The following is a 22,151-nucleotide window of genomic DNA, read 5'->3' as shown; positions in this document are numbered from 1 at the left end:
ACAAAGATGAATAAGAATAAAATATATTTGGCTTAGTTTCTTTTGAGGGAGAAGGAAAGTGAAAAAAGGCAGCTATATGGATTATTAAGAATCAAGTAGACAAAATAAAACAAGAATTTTAAAATTATTTTTGATATCAAAACTTCTTTTCCTCATCCAAAATTTTACCAAGAAACCCAACAAATAACAAATTAGGGGTGAAACGTTTTGGTTAAAAAAGGCCCAAAGCCTTCAGCATGCACCTTCTACACAAGTATCCAAGGTCCCTATGAACACAATTCAAAAACATTTCGATAAAATAATCTAGTGAATACATAAACTGATATACAAAAGGATGGCATTTATATGATCAGACCTTAAACACTTGTAGGCAAGGAGTGCCACTCAATTCATACCACGGTTCAGAGTTCCCTGGTCAGCTAATAAACAGATTTACTATCTCATCTGAAAGGCAGCTTAGGAGTTTCAACATGGGAAGGCTCAGGTTCACCGGACCATGAGTATTTAAGAGTGTTCTGAAACCAGGAAGAGAGTCCAAGAAGGCTCCACAGATGTGACACCAGTGCAGGAATTTGACATATGGCGGGGAAGGGGAGAGAGTGATTCTGTATGGAGGTAAGAGTATGCACAAAGCATGCAATCAACAGAAATCTCAGTTACATTTGAAAGAGCAGTAAGTCATTCTGAATGGTGACAGGAATTGGAGATAAGATTTTGAAGTTTCGTAGAAGACAACATAAGAAGGGATTCACATACCTTGGAAAAGTAAAGAAAATGAGAATGGACAAAGGGGACAGATTCAAAACTTATTAATATAGTATTAGGTCTATGTGATTACTTGTGAACAAGGAAAATAAGATGGAAGGTAGAAGGCTACTTAGGAAATAATTTTAATGGGCCCAGTAGAGGGGACCTGAACACCAGCAATGGCAGAAAAGAAGGGTATGATCTGAATAAATATTTGTAAGATAGATCTGACAGGACTCATTAAGTAGATGAGGGGGCAAAAGAGGCTTAGATTGAAATACAAAGATAAACAGGAAAAAAACATTCAAGCATCAAGGTGGGGCCTACAGCCTTAATGGATATAAAACTGGATTCAGGAATCAACATTCAGGACACCTGGATGGCTCAGTGCATTAAGCATCCACCTGTGGCCCAGGTCATGATCTCAGGGTCCCATCACTGAGCCCTCCCTGTTCAGTGGCAGGTCTGCTTTGCCCCCTCCTTGTGCCCTCCAACCCCCACCCCCCAGCTCATACTCTCTCTTTCTCTCTCAAATAAATAAAAAATCTTTTTAAAAAAGATTTTATTTATTTATTTGACACAGAGAGAGAGAACAAGCAGGAGGAGTGGCAGGCGGAGGGAGAGGGAGAAGCAGGCTCCTGCTGAGCAAGAAGAAGGGCTCGATCCCAGGACCTGGGGATCATGACCTGGGCTGAAGGCAGCTGCTTAACCAACTGAGCCAACCATGCACCCCTAAATAAATAAAAATTTTTTTAAAAAATCAACATTCATTGAATACCAACTTTGAGAACACGTTATGCTAGTAATAGTTGAGAGCCACATAGTATCATTCCAATTTGCAAATAAAGAAACCTAGTATAAACCATAGTATCCTTGTGAGCCACATAGTATCATTCCAATTTGCAAATGAGGAAACTTAATGTGAAGGTTAATTTTATGTGTCAATTTGGCTAAGCTAACCCAGTTGCTGGTCAAACACCCATCTAGATGTTACTCTAAAAGTAATTTTTAAATGTCATTAATATTTATATCAGTAGAATGAGTAAAATAATGTGAGTGGGCCTCATCCTATCAGTTGAAGGGCTTAAGAGAAAAGCCTGAAGTACCCTGAGGAAGAAGGAATTTTGCCTCCAGAAAGCCTTTAGACTCAGAAGCAACATCAACTCTTCCCTGGGTCCCCAGCCTGGCCTGCTGACCTACCCTACAGATTTAGGACTTGCCATCACCCACAATCACATAAGCCAATTCCTTAAAATCAGTCAATCAGCATATTTGAATATGTGTCTATCCCGTTGGTCCTGTTTCTCTGGAAAACCCTAACACACCTAACCTCACAGAGGTTACTTACCCAAGCTATTAAATGGCAAAGCCCAGAGTTAAATGCAGGTTTATCCCACTCCAAGTTCCATGCTCTTTTACAATACCATGCTGTTTTCCACATGCCCTGGTTTGCTCAGAAAAGTCTTACTTCATAATCTGTTGTCCCAGCATACCATTCAGCTTACCATTTGTCTCAGATTTCGCATTTTCTTAAATGAACTATTATTATTAGTCACTATATAAAAATAAACCACAATGGATTTAGTATATCTCTACTGTATATATCTAACTTCTGGCCAAGGTATCAACTAGTAGTGTAAGTGCTTTATCCACTTGAACAGGAATGAAATTTGAAAGAGAACTAGTGATAATTCCATCTTTCTTTTCCTGTTTCTTCACAGATACAGTATCACACCTTCTTTTCAACAAGAGCATGCAGAGACTCACTGAAAAGTATCCTCAGACACAAGCAACTTTAGACAGCTAACTCCTTATAACCTTGTGAGGTAGTGGAAAAGGTATTTGACACTGGTACTGCAATAAAATGAAATTACAGAAAGCCTACAATTTGCAGCATCTGAATTTAGTGGAACATGTAAAATAATCATAATTAGGGACAACTTTCATGATAAGATTTGTCTATATAAAAATATTTGTCAAAAAGAGCAGCTTAATACAGGCAAAAATAAAAAAACCTGTAAAAATACTGGGGCTGACAAATTTATAATTTTCAGTAACAAAAAAATAAGAATTAAGACTATTCTCCATGTAGCAAATGTTTTCCTGAGATAACCAGATACATCACAACAGAGTTTATCAGCAATTAAAAATATTACTGGTTACAGAAAATAAACTGTAAAGGTTAACAACTACAAACCCTAATATGTAACTCTGAAAACTAGAACAATTTCATGAAAAAATTTAAACTAGTTAAACTATACTGAAAAATAATTACACTGTTCAATAAAGTATCAGTGATACCATATCAGAGACAGGTGTGGCTAAGAAACTGCTAGAAAATACGATACCAAAAATAATTATTCTGGATGCCTTTTTTAATATTGTGATAATCAATACAAAGATTTAACTTTGGGGCATCTGGGTGGCTCAGTAGGTTAAGCAACTGCCTTCAGCTCAGGTCATGATCCCAGGGTCCTGGGATTGAGCCCCACATCAGGCTCTCTGCTCAGCAAGGAGCCTGCTTCTCCCTCTCTCTCAGCCTGCTGCTCCCCTTGCTTGTGCATGCACTCTCTCTCTCTCTCTTAAATAAATAAAATCCTTTTAAAAAAAAGACTTAATTTTATTATAATATAGTACAAATGTTTTAGTAAATTTCATTTTTGAAAATCATGTTTGACTAGAACTACTATACTAATCTACCAATGTAATCATTTTGATGCCCCGGAAAATGTATTTCAAAAAACCTCCAGAATTTTAAATATTTGTAAGTGTCCCTTTCATTCTCAAAAATGTCCGGGTTGAGTGAAAAATTACATACCCATCCTACTTTCAGATAAGAGTGAAGATACTTTGCTAGAGGAAGCAAAGACCATCAATAATGAAGAGGTAATTTTTAAAGATAATTCAGCTGAATTTTTAGGACCCGGTGGGAAGGGGGGGGGGGCAGGGAGGAAATCTCATAGAAAGGAAAGAAATTCTGAGCTCCAAACTGTACTTTATTAATCATCACAATACAGACTCATTGGTTACTACATAAACACATTTGAGAAGGCATTAGCTAAGTGTTCTAAAGTACACCCTGTGCTGATTAGTATACTAATATGAACAGCTAAGTGAGAATGGAAAAAGCCATCCAAACTGCCAATTCGCTCAAGGAAAAAAAAAAGTGTTTTCAGCTTGTCTCAGTAAAAATATTTTTTCCTGAAATATGATCATTTTAGGTCAAAAAGAAATCACAGATACATAACACTAACAATGAATGCAGAGAGAAAAAAATTTGAAAGGCATAGCTAAAATGGTAATAGTGATTATCTCTGAATAATGGGATTATAAATTACTTTTACATTCTTCGTTATATTACTCTATTGTCTGAAAATTTTTTATAAAAAGCATTTCCTATTTTTTTTTAAAGATTTTATTTATTCATTTGAGAGAAAGAGCACAAGCATGGGGAGCAGCAGAGGGAGAAGGAGAAGCAGGCTTCCCGCTGAGCAGGGAGCCCCACACAGGGCTTGATCCCAGGACCTGGAGATCATGACCTGAGCTGAAGCCAAGTGCTTAACCATCTGAGCCACCCAGGTGCCCCAAGCATTTCCTATTTTTCTAATTAAAATAAAACAATAAAGCTATTTTCAATTTGAGGAGAAACACAAAAATCCCAAAATTTGAAATCAGTATTCAAAATCACCTACGAATTTTTAGCATCTAAATTATTTCTAAAGGAAAACTTTTAAAGTTGTCAAAATAAAATTCTGACCTTTTAAAATTCTAACATTATTATTTAAAAGCAAATATAATAAATTCTTACTAGCTGCCACAAAATATTCATAAGCAGTAAGAATTCCTTCTAAAGAGTCAGTAGCTATTTATTACTACTCTGAAAAAATGTTAAGAGTTTAAATATTAGAAAGCAAACAGTTTTGTAAAAAAAAAAAAAAAAAAAACCTCAAGTTTTGGTATCAAATGGGCCTAGATTCAAAGTCCATTCCACTGCTTCTTAAATGATCTTGAACAACTTATTGACCTCTTTAAAAAGCCTATCTCCTGGTTAAGTGCCAGACTTCAGCTCAGGTCATATCTCAGGTTCCTGGAATCAAGCCCCACATCAGGCCACATGGAACTCACTGCTCAGCAAGGAATCTGCTTGCCCCTCTGCCCTTCCTCCTGCTCCTGGACGCACGCTCTCTCTCTCTCTCTCTCTCTCTCTAATAAATAAAAAATAAAATAAAAAGCCTGTCTCCTTATCTTGAAGTGCTAGTAGTATCTATTTCTCATAAGTCTTGTATGAATTAAATTAATTGAAATAAATAGATGGCTACTTGTTTCCTAATAACCCTTTCTTCTCTTCTTTCAGAACAATACCCCTAAGCTTTACCTGGACATGTGGACACCTAGCTAAAGCTCCATTTCCCAGCCTCTCTTACAATCCCAGTTCTCCTCAATGGAATAAGAAAGGAAATAATGTGTCCAACTCCAGGTTCATGAATCTACAGGGAAGGAAAATGCTTTCTACCTCCTAGCCCTCCCAGTTTGCCAGAATGCAGAATGCAGATATGGTAGCAGAATATGGAGCAGCTGTCCAGACTGAGAGATGGAAAACATGGTTGAGAATAAAAGAATGACAAGTGAAAAAGGGCCTATGTCCTGGACGCTATCATGAAGATGCCATATCAGCCCTATACCACTAACCCTACCTGGACAGTTACTTAAGGGAGATAAATTCTCTCTTGTTTAAGCCACTGTGATTTTTGGCTTGAACCAATATCCTAATTAATGCGACAAAGAAAAAAAAAGGAGCTGTTATTTTTACTATAAAAATATCATTTAAAGTGTAATAAACTTCAGTGAGAAAAAAATTATTACGAAAGTACTGCATACTATACCATCCTAAGGCAGGCTGCATTATAATTCTCAATCATTTATTCTCCTCTTATCAAAGTATTAATATCAAAGTATTAATTTATGTTGTCATGTGACTTGTGCCTCTCTGTAGCAAAAGTGCCTCTCTGTGGCAAGTACAACTCTACTGTTGGCTTAGCCAGGTGACTTATACTGCCCAGTGAAATAGGAGAAACTTCCAGTTCCAAGTAGAAGTTTTAAGAGCTACTGTGTGTTTCCCAACTCTTGCTTGCTATTGTGTGTTTCCCAACTCTTGCTCCTTTCTCTCTACCAAGAGAACAGTATGTCACATATAGGGGGTGCTCTTTCAGTCTGGATTCTAAAATGAAAAAGAATCATAGGGTAGACCCCAGGTGATTACTAGGGAACCTACAACGTAGCAATAATTAAACTTTTGTTATTGTAAGCCACTGATGGGGATTTAGGTTATTTTTTATTCCAACATAATCTAGCAAAACATATAGGTAACCTAATAACAAAGAATACCAGATAATAAAAGGGGGGTGGGGGAGAACGTCCTGGTTATTAGGGAAGTTCATAGGTTAGTAAATAAAGGTCAAGAATTGCTTCATATGGAATTTTCAGTTTCATTTTTGGGGGTTTTGTGGAGGGTAGACGCTGTATCATAGGACTTCAAGGGACTATGATTCTATAATGCACAAAAGGAAAGGAAACTTTAGTGTTAGGTTTATTGTAAATGGTTATAGTACAATGTGGGGGGGAAAGGTAAAAATAAAGAAATAACCTCTAAAACATGATGCTTATCTTTTTTCTGTTAACCACAAAGTCATACAATAAAGAATAACCAGTGAATAACAGATGATAAAGAATAACCAGTATATAAATTAACAAAATGAAGAGGGGAGTCGGTATGAATACAAAGGAGTAACATGAAAAATCTTTGGGATGGAATTTTACCTTAACTGTTTTTATGAATCCTGATAAAATCACTTATGTATAGAACTACATACATACACACACACACACACACACACACACACAAATATCTATAAAACCGATGACACTGAATAAGGCCTGTGAATTCTGCTAATGTTGATTTCCCAGTTTTGCTATTGTACTATAGTTACATGAGGTATTACAATTAGGGACAACTGGGTAAAGAGTATATGCCACCTCTCTATGGTACTTTTTGCAACTTCCCATGAAAAGGTGGTGTTGAAGACCATTACGAAGTAGAGAGGTAGAAATTTAGACAGGAAGAACACTGTGTATAAAGGCAAGCAGGTATAGAAGTCTAGGTAATGAAAAGGAGGCAACGGAATAGATTTTATTTTTCCAAATAAACCACCCAAAACCTTGTTTTGCTCTCCTAAAATTTTAAGAAAATGAGTAATAATTCAGTACTGGCAGACATTAAAAAAAAATAAGAGTGTTACAAAAAAAAATAAGTGTCATAATGAACATAATTTTCCAGGTATTGCCATACAAGTATTTTTGACATATTAACACACAAAAATTCAGCTACTTAGAACACAGCCTTCTAATACTCCATTTTCAAGAGAACCGAGGAACCAGAAGGGGAACTACCCCTGACATCTTTCAACTACTCCATCACAACCACAACCACCAACTCCTTTAATAAAGGAACAGCAGTTCCAAAAGCCAAAGTAATAAATGAATACAACCAGAAAAGCCTATTCATTTATACACATACATTGATTCAATGTGACTGGCTTGCAAAACCTCTACAGTCTTGTGATGTTTAAAACAGACTTGTGTATTTCACAATACAAAGGAAAAAAGGATAAAAACGAATAGTAAATGGAAGAATGAAAAAAAAAAAGGAGCAATCCAAACTGACAGAGAACGTCTTGGCAAACTAAAGACATCTGAAGAATCAAAAGAATGTCAATAATAAAGAAACTTTAGAAAGGAAAACAACCCTGAAGCTGAGTAGAGGATGCAGAAAAGCTAGTCAAGTGAGCAGTCCTCACCTTTAAAGCTGACAAGGAGCTCAAGTACACATAAGCAGCCAGCTGGGCAGTTCACTTAAAGAATGCAAGTATTAACCCTCAGCTCTAGGAGTCAAAACTCATTTAATAACAAGTACATACTAGAGGTCTTCTAGGCACAGAGCAACAGGTTTAGGTATCTGGGTTTACAAAAATCATACAGGGCTCCTGCCCCCAAAACAGCTTATATTCTACTTAAAGTTGCAATGTTCCATTCTGCAAACGTGCTAATAGCTCACGTTTGTCCCATAACATAGCATTATAAATTGGTAACATAGCAGGCAAAAACCCAAGAATACTCCAAGAACAGTATTGTAAAGGAAATTTTCAAAATCTAGATCTAAGAATATATCTGCTTTGGAGATGATCAGAAATGAAAGGTAAAAGTACTTTAACAGAGAAAAGGATTTCAAAAGATGACATAGTTGTATCCTACTGAAAAACAGTGGGCATAAACAGACCATATCAATAACTCACACCAATAATGAACCAGCTTTTGTTAAATCCAGTTCAACCTGATCAAAAATCAAAGTGGCGGAGTGACAAAGAATGAATACAAATGAGTAGCTTTGGTCTCTCAACAGAAGACAGTAAGCCCTATACATGCCAGTCTAGACAGCCGAAGATAAAGAAAAATCACTGGGAAAACCATTATCCTTAAGCATGAATAATACATGAATTTATAAAAATTCAAATAAGGAAGAAATGAAACAAAATAACTATCTCCTGCATTGTATAGCACTTTACCTTTTACAGAGGACATTAATAACCTCACCTCTCAGGTCCTTTTTCTGAACTAACCCAGAATGATCACATCAATTCTCATTATTCAATATCACACTTATGCTGATGACTATCAAACTGATATCCAAACTTTTAATCATCTATTTATCTCCATTTGGATATTTCCCAAACATCTGACATATTTTTTTCCTCTAAAAACCCACTCCTCCCTTACCAACAACTACCTAAGGTTCACAAGCCATATACCTGAATCTGCCTCTCACTCTGTTTTCAATCCATCAGCAAGTCCTATCAACTCTAATTCCAAAACATACACTGAACTTATCCACCTCTCTCCAAATCTCGGCCCATATCTTGTCTTTACTAATAAAGTTTTACCTACCCTCTTGGTCCTATTCTTGCTTCCCCATATGGACTATAGAGTGGTCATATAAAAATATAAATCAGGACAACAATATTCACCTGTTTAAGACCTTTAATGCCTTCTCATTTGACAAAAAATAAAATCCAAACTCTGCCATGGCTTGGAATCTCTGGATGACCCAGCCTCTGCTTTACCTCTCCAGCATCACTTAGGGCCACTAACTTCACTCTGATTTTCAGTAAAAGAGCAAATTCTGTCCCAACTCACAGCCTTTGCAGATGTCATTCTCTCTTCTTGAAAAACACAGTTGGTATCTCCATTTTCTTTAGGACTTACCTTAAGTGTTACCTACTCCAAGACTTTTTTGGATTATGATAAAGTAGGTCCTCTTCTCTTATTTTCTACCTCAGCCTTGTTTCCTTCAGAGACCTTAATACAACTTCTTTTCATTTTGTCTGTGTGGTTTTTTTGTGGCCCTCACTATTAGATGAGCTCCATGAGAGCAGAAGCCCACCTATCTTGTTCACCATCATATCCCCAATAATTAGCATAGTATCTACATATGGAAACCCTCAATAAATGTTAGCTGAATGAATATTAATGAAATTCCTTCTTACACTAAATTCTCAAATATTGCTGGGAGTATAAATTCATTCACTGAACATTTACTGACAACCTACTACTTCCCAAAGACTGAGCTAGACACAACAATACATAGTCCCTGCTCTCAAGGAGTTTATTGTCAAGTACAGAGAGGAAAAAAAGATAAGCAGAGTCATTTTTTCTCAACCTCTTCTGAGAACGTTCCCTCCACCTTCCAACATGAAATAACACCTGGTCCTCTCCTTAAAACAAAGTCAGAACGTCTATTCTCAGAATGTTACCTTCAACTCCCCTCTTTAAATGAAACTCAATCTCTCACTTCCCTTGTAAACACCCTCAAATAGTACAGTTTTAACATCCAACCTATTTCAGGGTCCAGAAATAGGTATAAAATCCTCTTTGATTACCTCTGCAGCTTGTCTACATTATACTACTCAACTTTTTGTTTTAAAAAGCAAAACAATGGGTGATGAGCATTAAGGAGGGTACTTGTTAAGATGAATACTGGGTGTTATATCTAAGTGATGAACCACTAAATTCTACTCCTGAAATCAACAGTATACTATATGTCAACTAATTTGAATTTAGAAAGGGGGGTGGGCACCTGGGTGGCTCAGTTGGTTAAGTGTCTGACTCATGATCTCAGCTCAGGTCTTGACCTCAGGATTATGAGTTCAAACTTCATGTTGGGCTCCATGCTAGTCATGGAACCGACTTTAAATCAATCAATCAATCAATCCCTACTCTTTTGAGGCTCTTACCTTTCAACGAAATTACACTCTTGTCTTCCTTAACATTGGTATCTTTTAAGTTGGTTTCTCTATCTCATCTCTATCTCATTCTCTATCTCATCTCATCTCTATCTCATCTTGGCATTGGCAACTGACTCACTGTCTTCCTCTCTACTCTGAATCTCATCATCATCAATGGGTTACTTCACCACAGACTTAAACAACCCCTCCAACAACCTGGCTTCTTACTTCTTAGACCTCTTAACTCCAGTGGTCACTGCAAAACATGGGAGTTATACATATGGTATGGCCAAGTCCCTCTCTTATTCCCACGGTAACATCCTTCATGGCTCTTCTACCTTTACCTGCACCCACTCTTCCTCCTAAATCATATTTCGAGCATCTTGTTCTACAAACATAATGTCTTCTTTCAAGGTATCCTTTGCCTCCATAAGACCTCTTATCCATGGACCCTCTCATTTTGACTCTGAACCACCAGACCCTCTTTTACTATACTTTCCTTCTCATTCAGTTTAGATACCATGATGCACCATTTCCATAATATTCTTGCCAATAACCTGAATTCTCTTACTCCTCTTGTCTTTTGGTCACACCAACAGAGCAAAATCCCAAACCTGGATGAACCCAACTACCCTCTTTTGAGGCTGCAACTGAGATAAAGTCACTCAACAGGACAAACTGGTATTACTATAAATTTATGATCACTACATTGGTTTGCTAGAGCTGCTATAAAAAAGTACCACAAACCAAGGGGCTTAGAATAACAGAAATATACTGACAATCTGGAGACCAGAAGTCCAAAATCAAGGTGTTGGCAGGGTCAAGCTCCCTCTCAAGGCACTAGGGAAGGATATATTCCAGCCCTCTCTCCTTCTGGTAGTTTCTTGGCTTGTGGCAACATAACTCCAATCTTCACATGGCATTCTCCTTATAGGTCTGTGTCCAAATTTCTGCTTCTGATGAAGACATCTGTTGTACCGGGGTAGTGGCCCACCTTATTCCAGCATGACCTTATCTCAATTATCATTTACATATATCAATTACATCCATAATGACTCTATTTCAAAGCAAAGTCACATTTTGGGACTTCAACATATGAAACTGAATGGGAGAGAGACAATTCAACTCATAACCACCAGTAACCTCAATTCCTTCTGGCAAACCTACTCTTCAACCCATTCTCCACAGCAAGTATTTCAGGAAGAAATGTGAACCTTGGTTGGTCCAATCAGACAAAATCTCAGTTCTTTTGTGGGAGCTAACAGAAAAGCGGTTCTCTTTTCCACGATACTAGTAGTTATACAGTGTATAAGCCTTAAGTTTTACAATCATCTTAGTGCTAAAATGGAAAGCCTGCCTGAGACCGGAGCCACGATATGAAGAAAACACTGAGGAGTAGTATCATTCAGACCCTAACACATCTGAAGCCAACTCTACTCCCAGACCTACCAACTACACAAACATAATCCCTTTTCACTCAAGAACTGGCATTTCCTCTCATTTGCATAAAATGTTTCTGATCTAGTGATAAAACTGGCTACAAAATGAATTTTATATACTTCTTCACTGTATATAGTTAAGAACAATACAGTTCAAAGAACAAAGCTACAGAAATCTCTCTTTTTCCATTCTTTTCGTTCTAGAGACCTAACATTTAAAAAAAACAGCCACACAACTTCACTTTGTCTCGTGTACAATTTGAAATAAATGCCATTTCTTAAATGAACTTCTTAAAGTGAACTAAGAAAACATGCATGTTTGCATGTTATTAGTTGTTTGTTCATTTCTAAAATAGCAAAGAACTTGGTAAAAAGAATGTTCATTATTATGATGACTTACAAAATGGGAGTGAGGGTAAACCCTCACAGCCTACCACTGACACCCAGTTGGGTAGGAAGATTAATAACCCAGAACTAATAGATCTGATTAGTAAAAGTTGGCCAATAGTAATCAAAGGCAAACAAACATGCTGCAATTTAATAGAGACATATGAAGAGTAGCTCATTTAGTAACTTGGCACAAATGAAACAAAAAAAAATTTCACAATTAATGGGGTACCAAAGACCCAAAAGATTCAGCAATGAAATGTTGCTTTTTAAAAAGGCAAGTTTAGGGGCTTCTCACTGGTTGGCTCAGTAAGAAGAGACTGAGACCCTTGATTTCAGGGCCATGAGTTCGAGGTCCATGTTGGGCGTTGTGCCTACTTAAAAAAATAAATACATGAATAAAAACTAAAAAGGTTAGTTAAATCATAAAGTAAAAATTTAAATACATGACATTTTAAAATCAAACCTACACATACAGAGGATATTACAGCTTAATAAGTAACATATATTAAATTCTTATTGAGTATTTCCTATACACCAAGTACTAGTCTTAAGCACTTTACACATTAAGCCTATTTAACCTGACAAAGTATCTTCTATCAAATCCATTACAGATGAGGAAAATGACACATAAATAAACTGAGTGACTCAGAATCATATACCTATTTAAGTACTGGAACCAGTATTCAAATCCACAAAATCTGATTATAAGACTTCTTGCTCTTAATCATTTGCCTCTATTATCAATGCTATTACTTTCACCATTATTTTCAGTCTTTATCATCAATGTTGTTATTTTCATCATTCTTACTAGCATCTTTCATATGCACTGTATCATTTAACCTCCCTAACACTCAGAGAGGTATTATCACGTCCCAATTCTAAGACACCTTTAGTTGTAAGGGCCACTTATTTAACACAACTTTATATGAAAATAAAGAGGTAATTTAGGCATGCCTGGGTGGCTCAGTGGGATAAGCCTCTGCCTTCAGCTCGGGTCATAATCTCAGGGTCCTGGGATCGAGCCCCACATTGGGCTCTCTGCTCAGCAGGGAGCCTGCTTCCCCCTCTCTCTTTGCCTGCCTCTCCGCCTACTTGTGGTCTCTCTCTCTCTCTCTCTCTGTGTCAAATAAATAAATAATTTTTTTAAAAAAAGATAATTTAAAAGAACTTTTTTATTATTAACCCCAAATATATACATTTATCAGCTTTTATTTCTCTACTATCAAAATCAAACATTAAGTCAAAGCAATGTTTCCTAGTTTTCACTGTACAAGTGTTCTGCCCCCTTGGTTAAATTTATTTCAAAGTATTGACTCTTTTTGATGCTGCTACAAATGAAATTGCTTTTTTTTTTTCTTGAAGATTTATATAAGAGAGATAGAGCACACATATGGGTGCACACGCCAGCGGGGACAAGGGGCAGAAGGAGAGGGAAAGAATCTCAAGCAGCCTCCCTGCTGAGCTTGGAGCCTGACTCAGGGCTCAACCTCAGGACCCATGAGATCACGACCTGAGACGAAATCAAGAATTGGCCTCTCAACCGACGGAGCCACCCAGGCACCCCCCAAATTGCGCTTTTTTTAAAAAGATTTTAATTTTTTTGCAAATTGTTCACTGCTAGTAAAAACTGCATAAAAATGCAACCTTTTTTGTGTGTGTTGATTCTGTATTCTGCAATTTGCCAAATTTGTTAATTAGCTCTACCATTGTTTTTATGGAATCTTTAGGGTTTTCTACATACAAAAAATCATGTCAAACAGTATCAAGCATCCCCCCAAAATTAAAAATAGAACAACAATATGATCCATCAATCCCACATCTTAGTGTTTATCCAAAAGAACTGAAATAGGTTCTCAAAGAGATATGCACTCCCAAGTTCACTACAGCATTATTCACAATGGCCAAGAAGTAGATAGAAAGTAACTGTGTATCAACAAATGGATAAAGAAAATGTGGTACACATAGGATTCCATTCATATGTGGAACTTAAGGAACAAAACAAGCCAGGAAATTTAAAAAAAAAAAAAAAGAGAGAGAGAAACAGACAGACCAACCAAGAAGAACTCTTAACTATAGAAAACAAACTCGTGGTTACCAAAGGAGAGATGGATGGGGAAATGGTTAAAATAAGTGAAAAGGATTAAGAGTCAATTATTATGAGCACTGAGAAAGTACAGAATTGTTCAATCACTATATTGTACAACCGAAACTAATATGACACTGTATGTTAATAAAACTGAAATTAAAATAAAACCTTAATAAAGAAAAATGTAGTACATATATATAACAGATATTGTTCAGTCATTAAAAAAGAAGGAAATCCTGTATATGCTATAACATGAATGAAACATGAAGACAGGGACGCCTGGGTGGCTCAGTTGGTTAAGCAGCTGCCTTCGGCTCAGGTCATGATCCCAGCGTCCTGGGATCGAGTCCCACATCGGGCTCCTTGCTTGGCAGGGAGCCTGCTTCTCCCTCTGCCTCTGCCTGTGCTCACTCTCGCTTCTCTCTCTATGATAAATAAATAAAATCTTAAAAAAAAAAAAAGAAACATGAAGACATTCTAAGGGAAATTAAGTCACTCACAGAAGGACAAATATTGCATTACTCCACTTATATAAGGTATTTAAAGTAGTGAAACTCATAGAAGTAAGAAGCAGAATAGAAGTTGTCAGGGACTGGGAAGAGGAAAATGGGAAGTTGCTGTTCAATGTGAATAGAGTTTCACTAATATAACATGAAAAGGTTCCAGAGATCTACTGTACAACATTGTGCTTACAGTTTACAATACTGCACTATTAATTTAAAATTGTGTTGAGGAGGTAGATCTTGTGTTATGTATTATTTACCAGAATAATTTTTTTTAAAAAGCATGCCATCAACAGAGATGATTTTATTTTTTCCAATTTGGATGCCTTTTTTTTGGCCTAACTGCTCTACCTAGAATTTCCAGTACTATGTTGAATAGAAATGGTAAAAGAGGGCATGTTCATCTTGCTTCTCAAGAAAAAAAGCTTTCAGTCTTTCAACACTTAGTATGATGCTAGCTGTGCAGTTTTATACATGGCTTTTCTCATGTTGAGGAAGTTCCCTTCCACTGTTAATTTATCGAGTTATTTTCATCATGAAAGGGTATTGAATTTTATCAAATGTTTTTTCTGAATTAACTGAGATGATCATGTGGTTTTTTCCCCCTTCGTTCTATTAATGTGGTATATATTACATTGATTGATTTTCATACGATGAACCATTCTTGCAACTGTTTCACTGTCTTTTCCTGGGAATAAAACCCTAACCCAGGAAATAAAAAGCATCCTTTTTCAGCAAAATGACTAAATCTTTGACTGGAAACTGTCAACTTACCTATACTATGATGTGCAAAGATCTGTTACTTTTCAATCCCTGGTTTAGTAAAATACTAGCAGGGTGTTACTATCAGCCACACACATTCCACCAACTTGTCATTTGGCCTACTTAGCACACTCCTCTCTTAAAATGCAAGCATTGCTCTGGGGTTGTCTACTGATCACTCATGCAGCCTCTGCAGAGAATTACCTACACCAGAAACCATAATGGCTTAACCTATATCTGGAAAGTACTAGGAATAAGAATTTCTACTGGAATTGGAGGAAGGGATAATTTTGGCACATGGGTACAGAGATAATATTCATTCAGTCTCAATTTCAAGTGTTCTGTGTAATTATGGGACCTTTCATTTCCATTTCTAGTTGAGAAAATACAGTAACTCTGGCTGGAGCACTTACACAAACAGTTGACTAGATAAGGTATTGCTGAGGGAAAACAGCTAGGAAAGTTAAAGATAACCAAAATGATCTATTTTGCTTAAAACTCCTAATTCAAGGTCTATTGGACTACTATACAAATATGCTTTATACGATACAGTCTATGTGATTCAGTAGAAATCTCAATGATTAACATTACTAACATAGGTCATTTCCCATTTACACAACTGCTGATCTATTATGAGTCATTATACTAGGCACTCCTGAAATATGAACAAACAGGACAACTTCTTTGTCCTCCTGTCATTTACCCTTAGGAGAAAAAAAGGAGAAAAAGAAAGAAATTATAACACAGTGGCTAAATACAAAAATGTATTTAATGCACTAAGCTAACTGCCACACAAAGTATTCAAATAAACTGTCCTTGTGTTGTTATTACCATGCAGAAACAAAGTACAGAGAGAAACATACTGGGGAAATACAAAGTCAAAAATTCATGCATTTAGACATTTGTTGTACATCTATATGCCTAGATACTGGGAATACTAAAATAAGTAAGAAACCATAGTCCCTGACATTGAAAACTCAAGTCTAGAGGGAAAAACAGACAGTAAAAATCCATTGTGGTAAGTGCAACTAGAGAAAGCAAACACAGTTGTTATGGAATCAAAGATACCTAAGGGAAACAGAAGAGGAAAAGTCAATAAAAGTCATGTTTGAATTATTTTATAACAAAGAGAAAAACCTGAGGAAGTCAGTTACAAGTGACACCTAAATTAGATCTTAGAGGAACCAGTCACACAACTGTAAAGAGCACTCCTATCTCAAGACCCCTGCACTTGCTATTTCATCTACCTGGAACATGTCCATACATACTCATACGGTGGGGAGCCTTGGAGGCTCAGTCCGTTAAGCAGCTGCCTTCGGTTCAGGTCATGATCTCAGTGTCCTGGGATCGAGGCCCACATCAGGCTCCCTGATCAGCAAGGAGTCTGCTTCTCCCTCTCCCTCTGCCTTCCCCAACACTAGTGCTCGCTCTTTCTTGCCCCCTCTCTCCCTCTCAAATAAATCTTTTTTTAAAAAAAATATTTTCTTTATTTATTTGAGAGAGAGTGAGAGAGAGCACGAGAAAGGAGAAGGTCAGATGGAGAAGCAGACTCTCCATGGAGCTGGGAGCCTGACACGGGCCTCGATCCCAGGACTCCGGGATCATGACCTGAGCCGAAGGCAGTGGCTCAACCAACTGAGCCACCCAGGCGCCCCTCAAATAAATAAAATCTTAAAAAAAAAAAAAAAGATATTCACATGGCTCACTTATTTCATTCAGATCTCTGATCAAATACAACTTCCTCAGAGGGGCATTTCTAACCTCCCTATCCAAGCTAGCTCCTGATAGCATCCTCTTCTCTTACCTCACTCTTACTGTTTTTCCTAGCTCTTATCACAACTAGACACATTTATTATCTATTTGTTTCTGTTGGTCTCTCTCACCAGAAATATTAACCCATGGGGCTAACAACAATCTGTCTTGCTTACTGTGTATGTCACAGTGCAGACACCAGTGCTTCACAATTATGAGGTACACAGTACCTGTCAAATGAGCAAAGCAAAGAAGAGGAAGAAAAATTCAGGCACAGCAATAAAATGTAAACAAATTAATGAAAAATGGGCCATGACTCAATCCTCTTGACCAATAATAACTGTAATAAGCAAATATTTTTATTTATTAAGGACTTACTTATGGGCCAAGCACTATTCTCAGCACTTCACTTGTATTATCTCATCTAATCTTCACAATCTATGAAGTGGACACTCTTATTCACATTTTACATATGAAGAATCTGAAACACAAGATTAAACAACTTGCCCAAATTTACATAGCTAGTCAATGGCAGAATGAGAATTTCAAGCCACGCAGTACAATGCTAGAGCTCACTCTTAATCCCTTGCCCAAAAGCACAGAAAACAGACAAACTCCTGGGTTGGTCTACATGAGAAAGAAAGAAAGAGAGACAGAGAGAGACAGAGAGAGAGAAAGGAAGGAAGGAAAAAAGGAAAAATACCTACTATAAATAGTCTTTATGAATACTACATGCTTCATATACTTAAAACCCTGCATGTTACTCATTTGTAACATTTGTAGTTTTTTTCAAAATATGAACTACATTTATCATGCAAAAGGTTAAAGTAAACCCCCCCCCCCAAGTTTCTGATTCTGATTCAAAGTAGGACTGAGGAAGGTCTAAGAATTTGCATTTCTAAAAAGTTCTCAGGTGATGCTGATATACAGGTTCATTCTCAAGAACCCCTGAGCTACATAACCAAAATGTGAATTAAACCCCTTTCAAATAATACTAGGTTTCTTGAACAATCCATTGCTGAACTAGGCACCTTTCAGGTACTATATATAATGTGCACACTTTCCCCCAAAGATCAGGGACAAAACAAGAATGTCCACTTTCAACACTTCTATTCAACATTGTGTTGGACGTCTTACCCAGGGAAATTAGACTAAAACAGTATTTAAAAGGCATCCAGGTTGGAAAGGAAGAGGTAAAACCCTCTCTGTTCATAGATGACATGATCTTATACAGTGCATAAAAATTCCTAAGGAATCCACTAAAAAACTATTAAAATAAATGAGCTCAGTAACGTTGTAGGATACAAGGTCAATATACAAAAATTAACAGAACTTTTACACACTTGGAAGAACAATATGAAAATGAAATTAAGAAATAAATTCCATTCCAATAATTAAGGAATAAAAAAGAATAAAATACTCAAGAATAAATTTAACAAAGTACAAAACTTACACTCTAAAAACTACAAGACAATATTGAACAAAATTAAAGATATACTTAATGGAAAAAAAAAAAATCACATGTCCATGGATTAAAGTCTTAACATTAAGATAACTATATTCCCCAAACTAATTTACAGACTCAATGCAATCTCTATGAGAATTCCAAATGACTTCTTTATAGATGACAAGCCAATTCTAAAATTCACATGGGATTACAAGGAACCCAGAGTCGCAAAAAACAATTCTGAAAAGAAAAACAAAGTTAGAGAACTAATACTTCCCAATTTCAAAACTTACTACAAAGCAACCATAATTAAGACAGTGCTTTACTATACAAGGATAAACATATAGATCAACACAAGAGAATTAAGAGTCCAGAAATAATCTCACGCATCTATGGTCAAATGAATTTTTTTTTTTTTTTTAGAAAGGCAGTAGGTACACGTGGGTGCACAGGAGGAGAGGGTGGGAAAAGGAGAGAGAGGGAGAATTTTAAGCAGGCTTCATCTCCAGGTGAAGCCCAAGGCTGGGCTGGAGCTTGGATCACAAGACACTAAGATCATGACCTAAGCCAAAATCAACAGTTAGATGCTTAACTGACTGAGCCACCCAGGCCCCTGGTCGAATGATTTTTAACAAGATGATTCAGTGTGGAAAGAACAGTCTTTTTGACAAACAATGCTGTGAGAACTAGAGATCTATATAAGAGAATAAAATTGAACCATCACCTCACACCATACATGAAAACTAACCCAAAATTAATCAAAGACCTAAAGGTAAAAGCTAAAATTATAAAACTATTAGAAGAAAACATAGGAGGGCGCCTGGGTGGCTCAGTGGGTTAAAGCCTCTGCCTTCGGCTCAGGTCATGTTCCCAGGGTCCTGGGATCCAGCCCAGCATCAGTCTCTCTGCTCAGCAGGGAGCCTGCCTCCCTCTCTCTCTGCCTGCCTGCCTCTGCCTACTTGTGATCTGTCTGTCAAATAAATAAATAAAATCTTTTAAAAAGAAGAAGAAGAAGAAGGAAACATAGGGATGAATCTTCATGAGAGGGTATTTGCCAAAAAACTTTTTTTTTTAATTTTTTAATTTATTTTCAGCGTAACAATATTCATTGTTTTTTGCACCACACCCAGTGCTCCATGCAATCCGTGCCCTCTCCAATACCCACCACCTGGTTCCCCCAACCTCCCACCCCCCGCCCCTTCAAAACCCTCAGATTGTTTTTCAGAGTCCATAGTCTCTCATGGTTCACCTCCCCTTCCAATTTCCTTCAACTCCCTTCAAAAAACTCTTTGATAAAACACCAAAAGCACAAGTAACAAACAAGAAAAAAAAAAAAAAACAGATAAACTGGACTTCACCAAAATTTAAAGTTTTATGTATCAAAGGACACCATCAAGAGAGTGGAAAGATAATCCAGAGAATGGGAAAAAAACATTTGCAAACCATGTATCTCACAAGTGACATACATCTAGATATATAACAAATTCTTAAAACTCAATAATCAGTGTGGTGCAAAAACAATGAATACTGTTACACTGAAAAGAAATAAAAAATAAAAATTAAAAAATAAAATAAAATAAAATAAAAAACTCAATAATCAAAAGACAACCCAACTGAAGAATGGGAAAGGACATGAATGAACATTATTCTGAAGAAGAGATACAAATGGCTAAAATAAGCACATGAAAAGATGCTAGAAAACATTTGTCATCAGGGAAATACATATCAAAAGCACGTGATACTACTTCACAGACACTAGAATGCTGGCCATAGCCAGAACTGAAAAGTCAGATAACAATTTCTAGAGAAGATGCGAAGTCCTCATCCTCATACACAGCTAGTGGGAATACAAAATGGTGCAGCCGCTTTGGAAAATTGTCTGCCAGTTCCTCAAACAATTAAACATAAAGTTACTATTTGGTCTGATAAATATCCAGCAGAAATAAAAGCATAGGGACGCCTGCGTGGCTCAGTTGGTTAAGCAGCTGCCTTCAGCTCGGGTCATGATCCCAGCGTCCTGGGATCGAGTCCCACGTCGGGCTCCTTGCTTGGCAGGAAGCCTGCTTCTCCCTCTGCCTCTGCCTGCCATTCTGTCTGCCTGTGCTCGCTCTCGCTTCTTTCTCTATGACAAATAAATAAATAAAATCTTTAAAAAAAAAAAAAAAAAAAAAAAAAAAAGAAATAAAAGCATATAGCCACACAAAAACTTGTACATGAATGTTCATAGCAGATTATTTATCATAGCCAAAAGGAAGAAACATCCCCTGATGGAAGAAACATGTCCACTGATGGAAAAACAGATAAAGAGAATGTGGTATAACCATACTATGAAGTATTATTTAGCCAAAAAAGGAATGAAGTACTGGTACTTAATACAACTAAGATAAACCTAAGAAATGTTAAGTGAGAGAAACTAGTCACAAGGGTCCACACGATACATGATTCCATTCACACAAAGTCCAGAGTAGGAAAATCTAATTGAGACAGAAAATAGATTAATGGTTATTTAGGGCTGGGGAAAGCATGGAAGAGGATGATACTTAAAGGGTATGAGGTTTCTTTTTGAGGCAATTAATGCTCCAAAATTGACTATGGTGATGGTTGCACACATCTATAAAGACTAAAAATCACTGAACTGTACATTTTAAATCAGTAAATTGTATGATACACAGATTATGTCACTAAGTTTGTTTAAAAAAAGAAAAAATATGGCAGGGAGCTCAAAGAAAGCTTATTAACAACTAAACAATTTTTAAACATTTTATAAATTCAGTACCTCTACTGCTTTACTGCTTTTTAATAGTGCTTGATAGCTCGTATTTCTAAATGCAAATATAGGTCAAAAATACCATTAATTTTCACATGTGAAATATTTTAAACCAGTAATAGAAATAAATTCAGTAAATTTACGGAGTATTCTCTCCCATCTAGCCTCATGATAAAAAAAAAAAACTATAATTACTGCCTAAAAATAAATTTTTAAATATTTTTAATATTTATTAAACATGTGTAAGTCATGACAATCATACACTCATTTTAAAAAGTAGAGTGTTTTGGGAAGTTTTCCTTATTAGAGTTTTGTGTGTGTGTATGTGAGTGAGGTTATAGGAAAATAAGACTTGTCCACCTTAACCTTAACCTTAGCCTATGAACACTGATACTGGTAAGACCGCTGTATTGAAATAAGAAAATAGCCATAAAAAGCTGTGAGCATACAAAGAAAAAACCCATAAAGGACTGGTAAAATTTCTGTACTAAAATAAGGAAGAAAATAGTCATAAAAAGCTGTGAGCATAGTAGAGGAAAAAACCCATCAAGCAAAGAGACAAACCAGGACTTTTCAAACACTCTGGGTCAAAGCATAGTCAATAAAGTTTGTTTTTTTTTTAAAGGCAATTTTTATTTATTTATTTATTTTTTTTTTAAGATTTTATTTATTTATTTGTCAGAGAGAGAGAGGGAGAGAAAGCAAGCACAGGCAGACAGAATGGCAGGCAGAGGCAGAGGGAGAAGCAGGCTCCCTGATGAGCAAGGAGCCCGATGTGGGACTCCATCCCAGGACGCTGGGATCATGACCCGAGCCGAAGGCAGCTGCCCAACCAACTGAGCCACCCAGGCGTCCCTAGAGTTAAGTTTTTAACTGTTCTAAAGTACCAGATGGTCCAGAATCCACCCCAAGGTCTTATAAGG

General features: G+C 36.7%; 1 protein-coding gene across 1 annotated transcript in view; it reads right to left on the bottom strand.

Moving 5' to 3' along the window:
- EPS15 (epidermal growth factor receptor pathway substrate 15) overlaps positions 1-22,151 on the bottom strand; it is a 143,973-nt gene that overhangs the window by 111,069 nt on the left and 10,753 nt on the right.

Source organism: Lutra lutra, chromosome 4, assembly GCF_902655055.1.
Source record: "Lutra lutra chromosome 4, mLutLut1.2, whole genome shotgun sequence".
Classification (NCBI taxonomy): Eukaryota; Metazoa; Chordata; class Mammalia; order Carnivora; family Mustelidae; genus Lutra; species Lutra lutra.
This window is presented reverse-complemented; position numbering and strand designations above follow the sequence as displayed.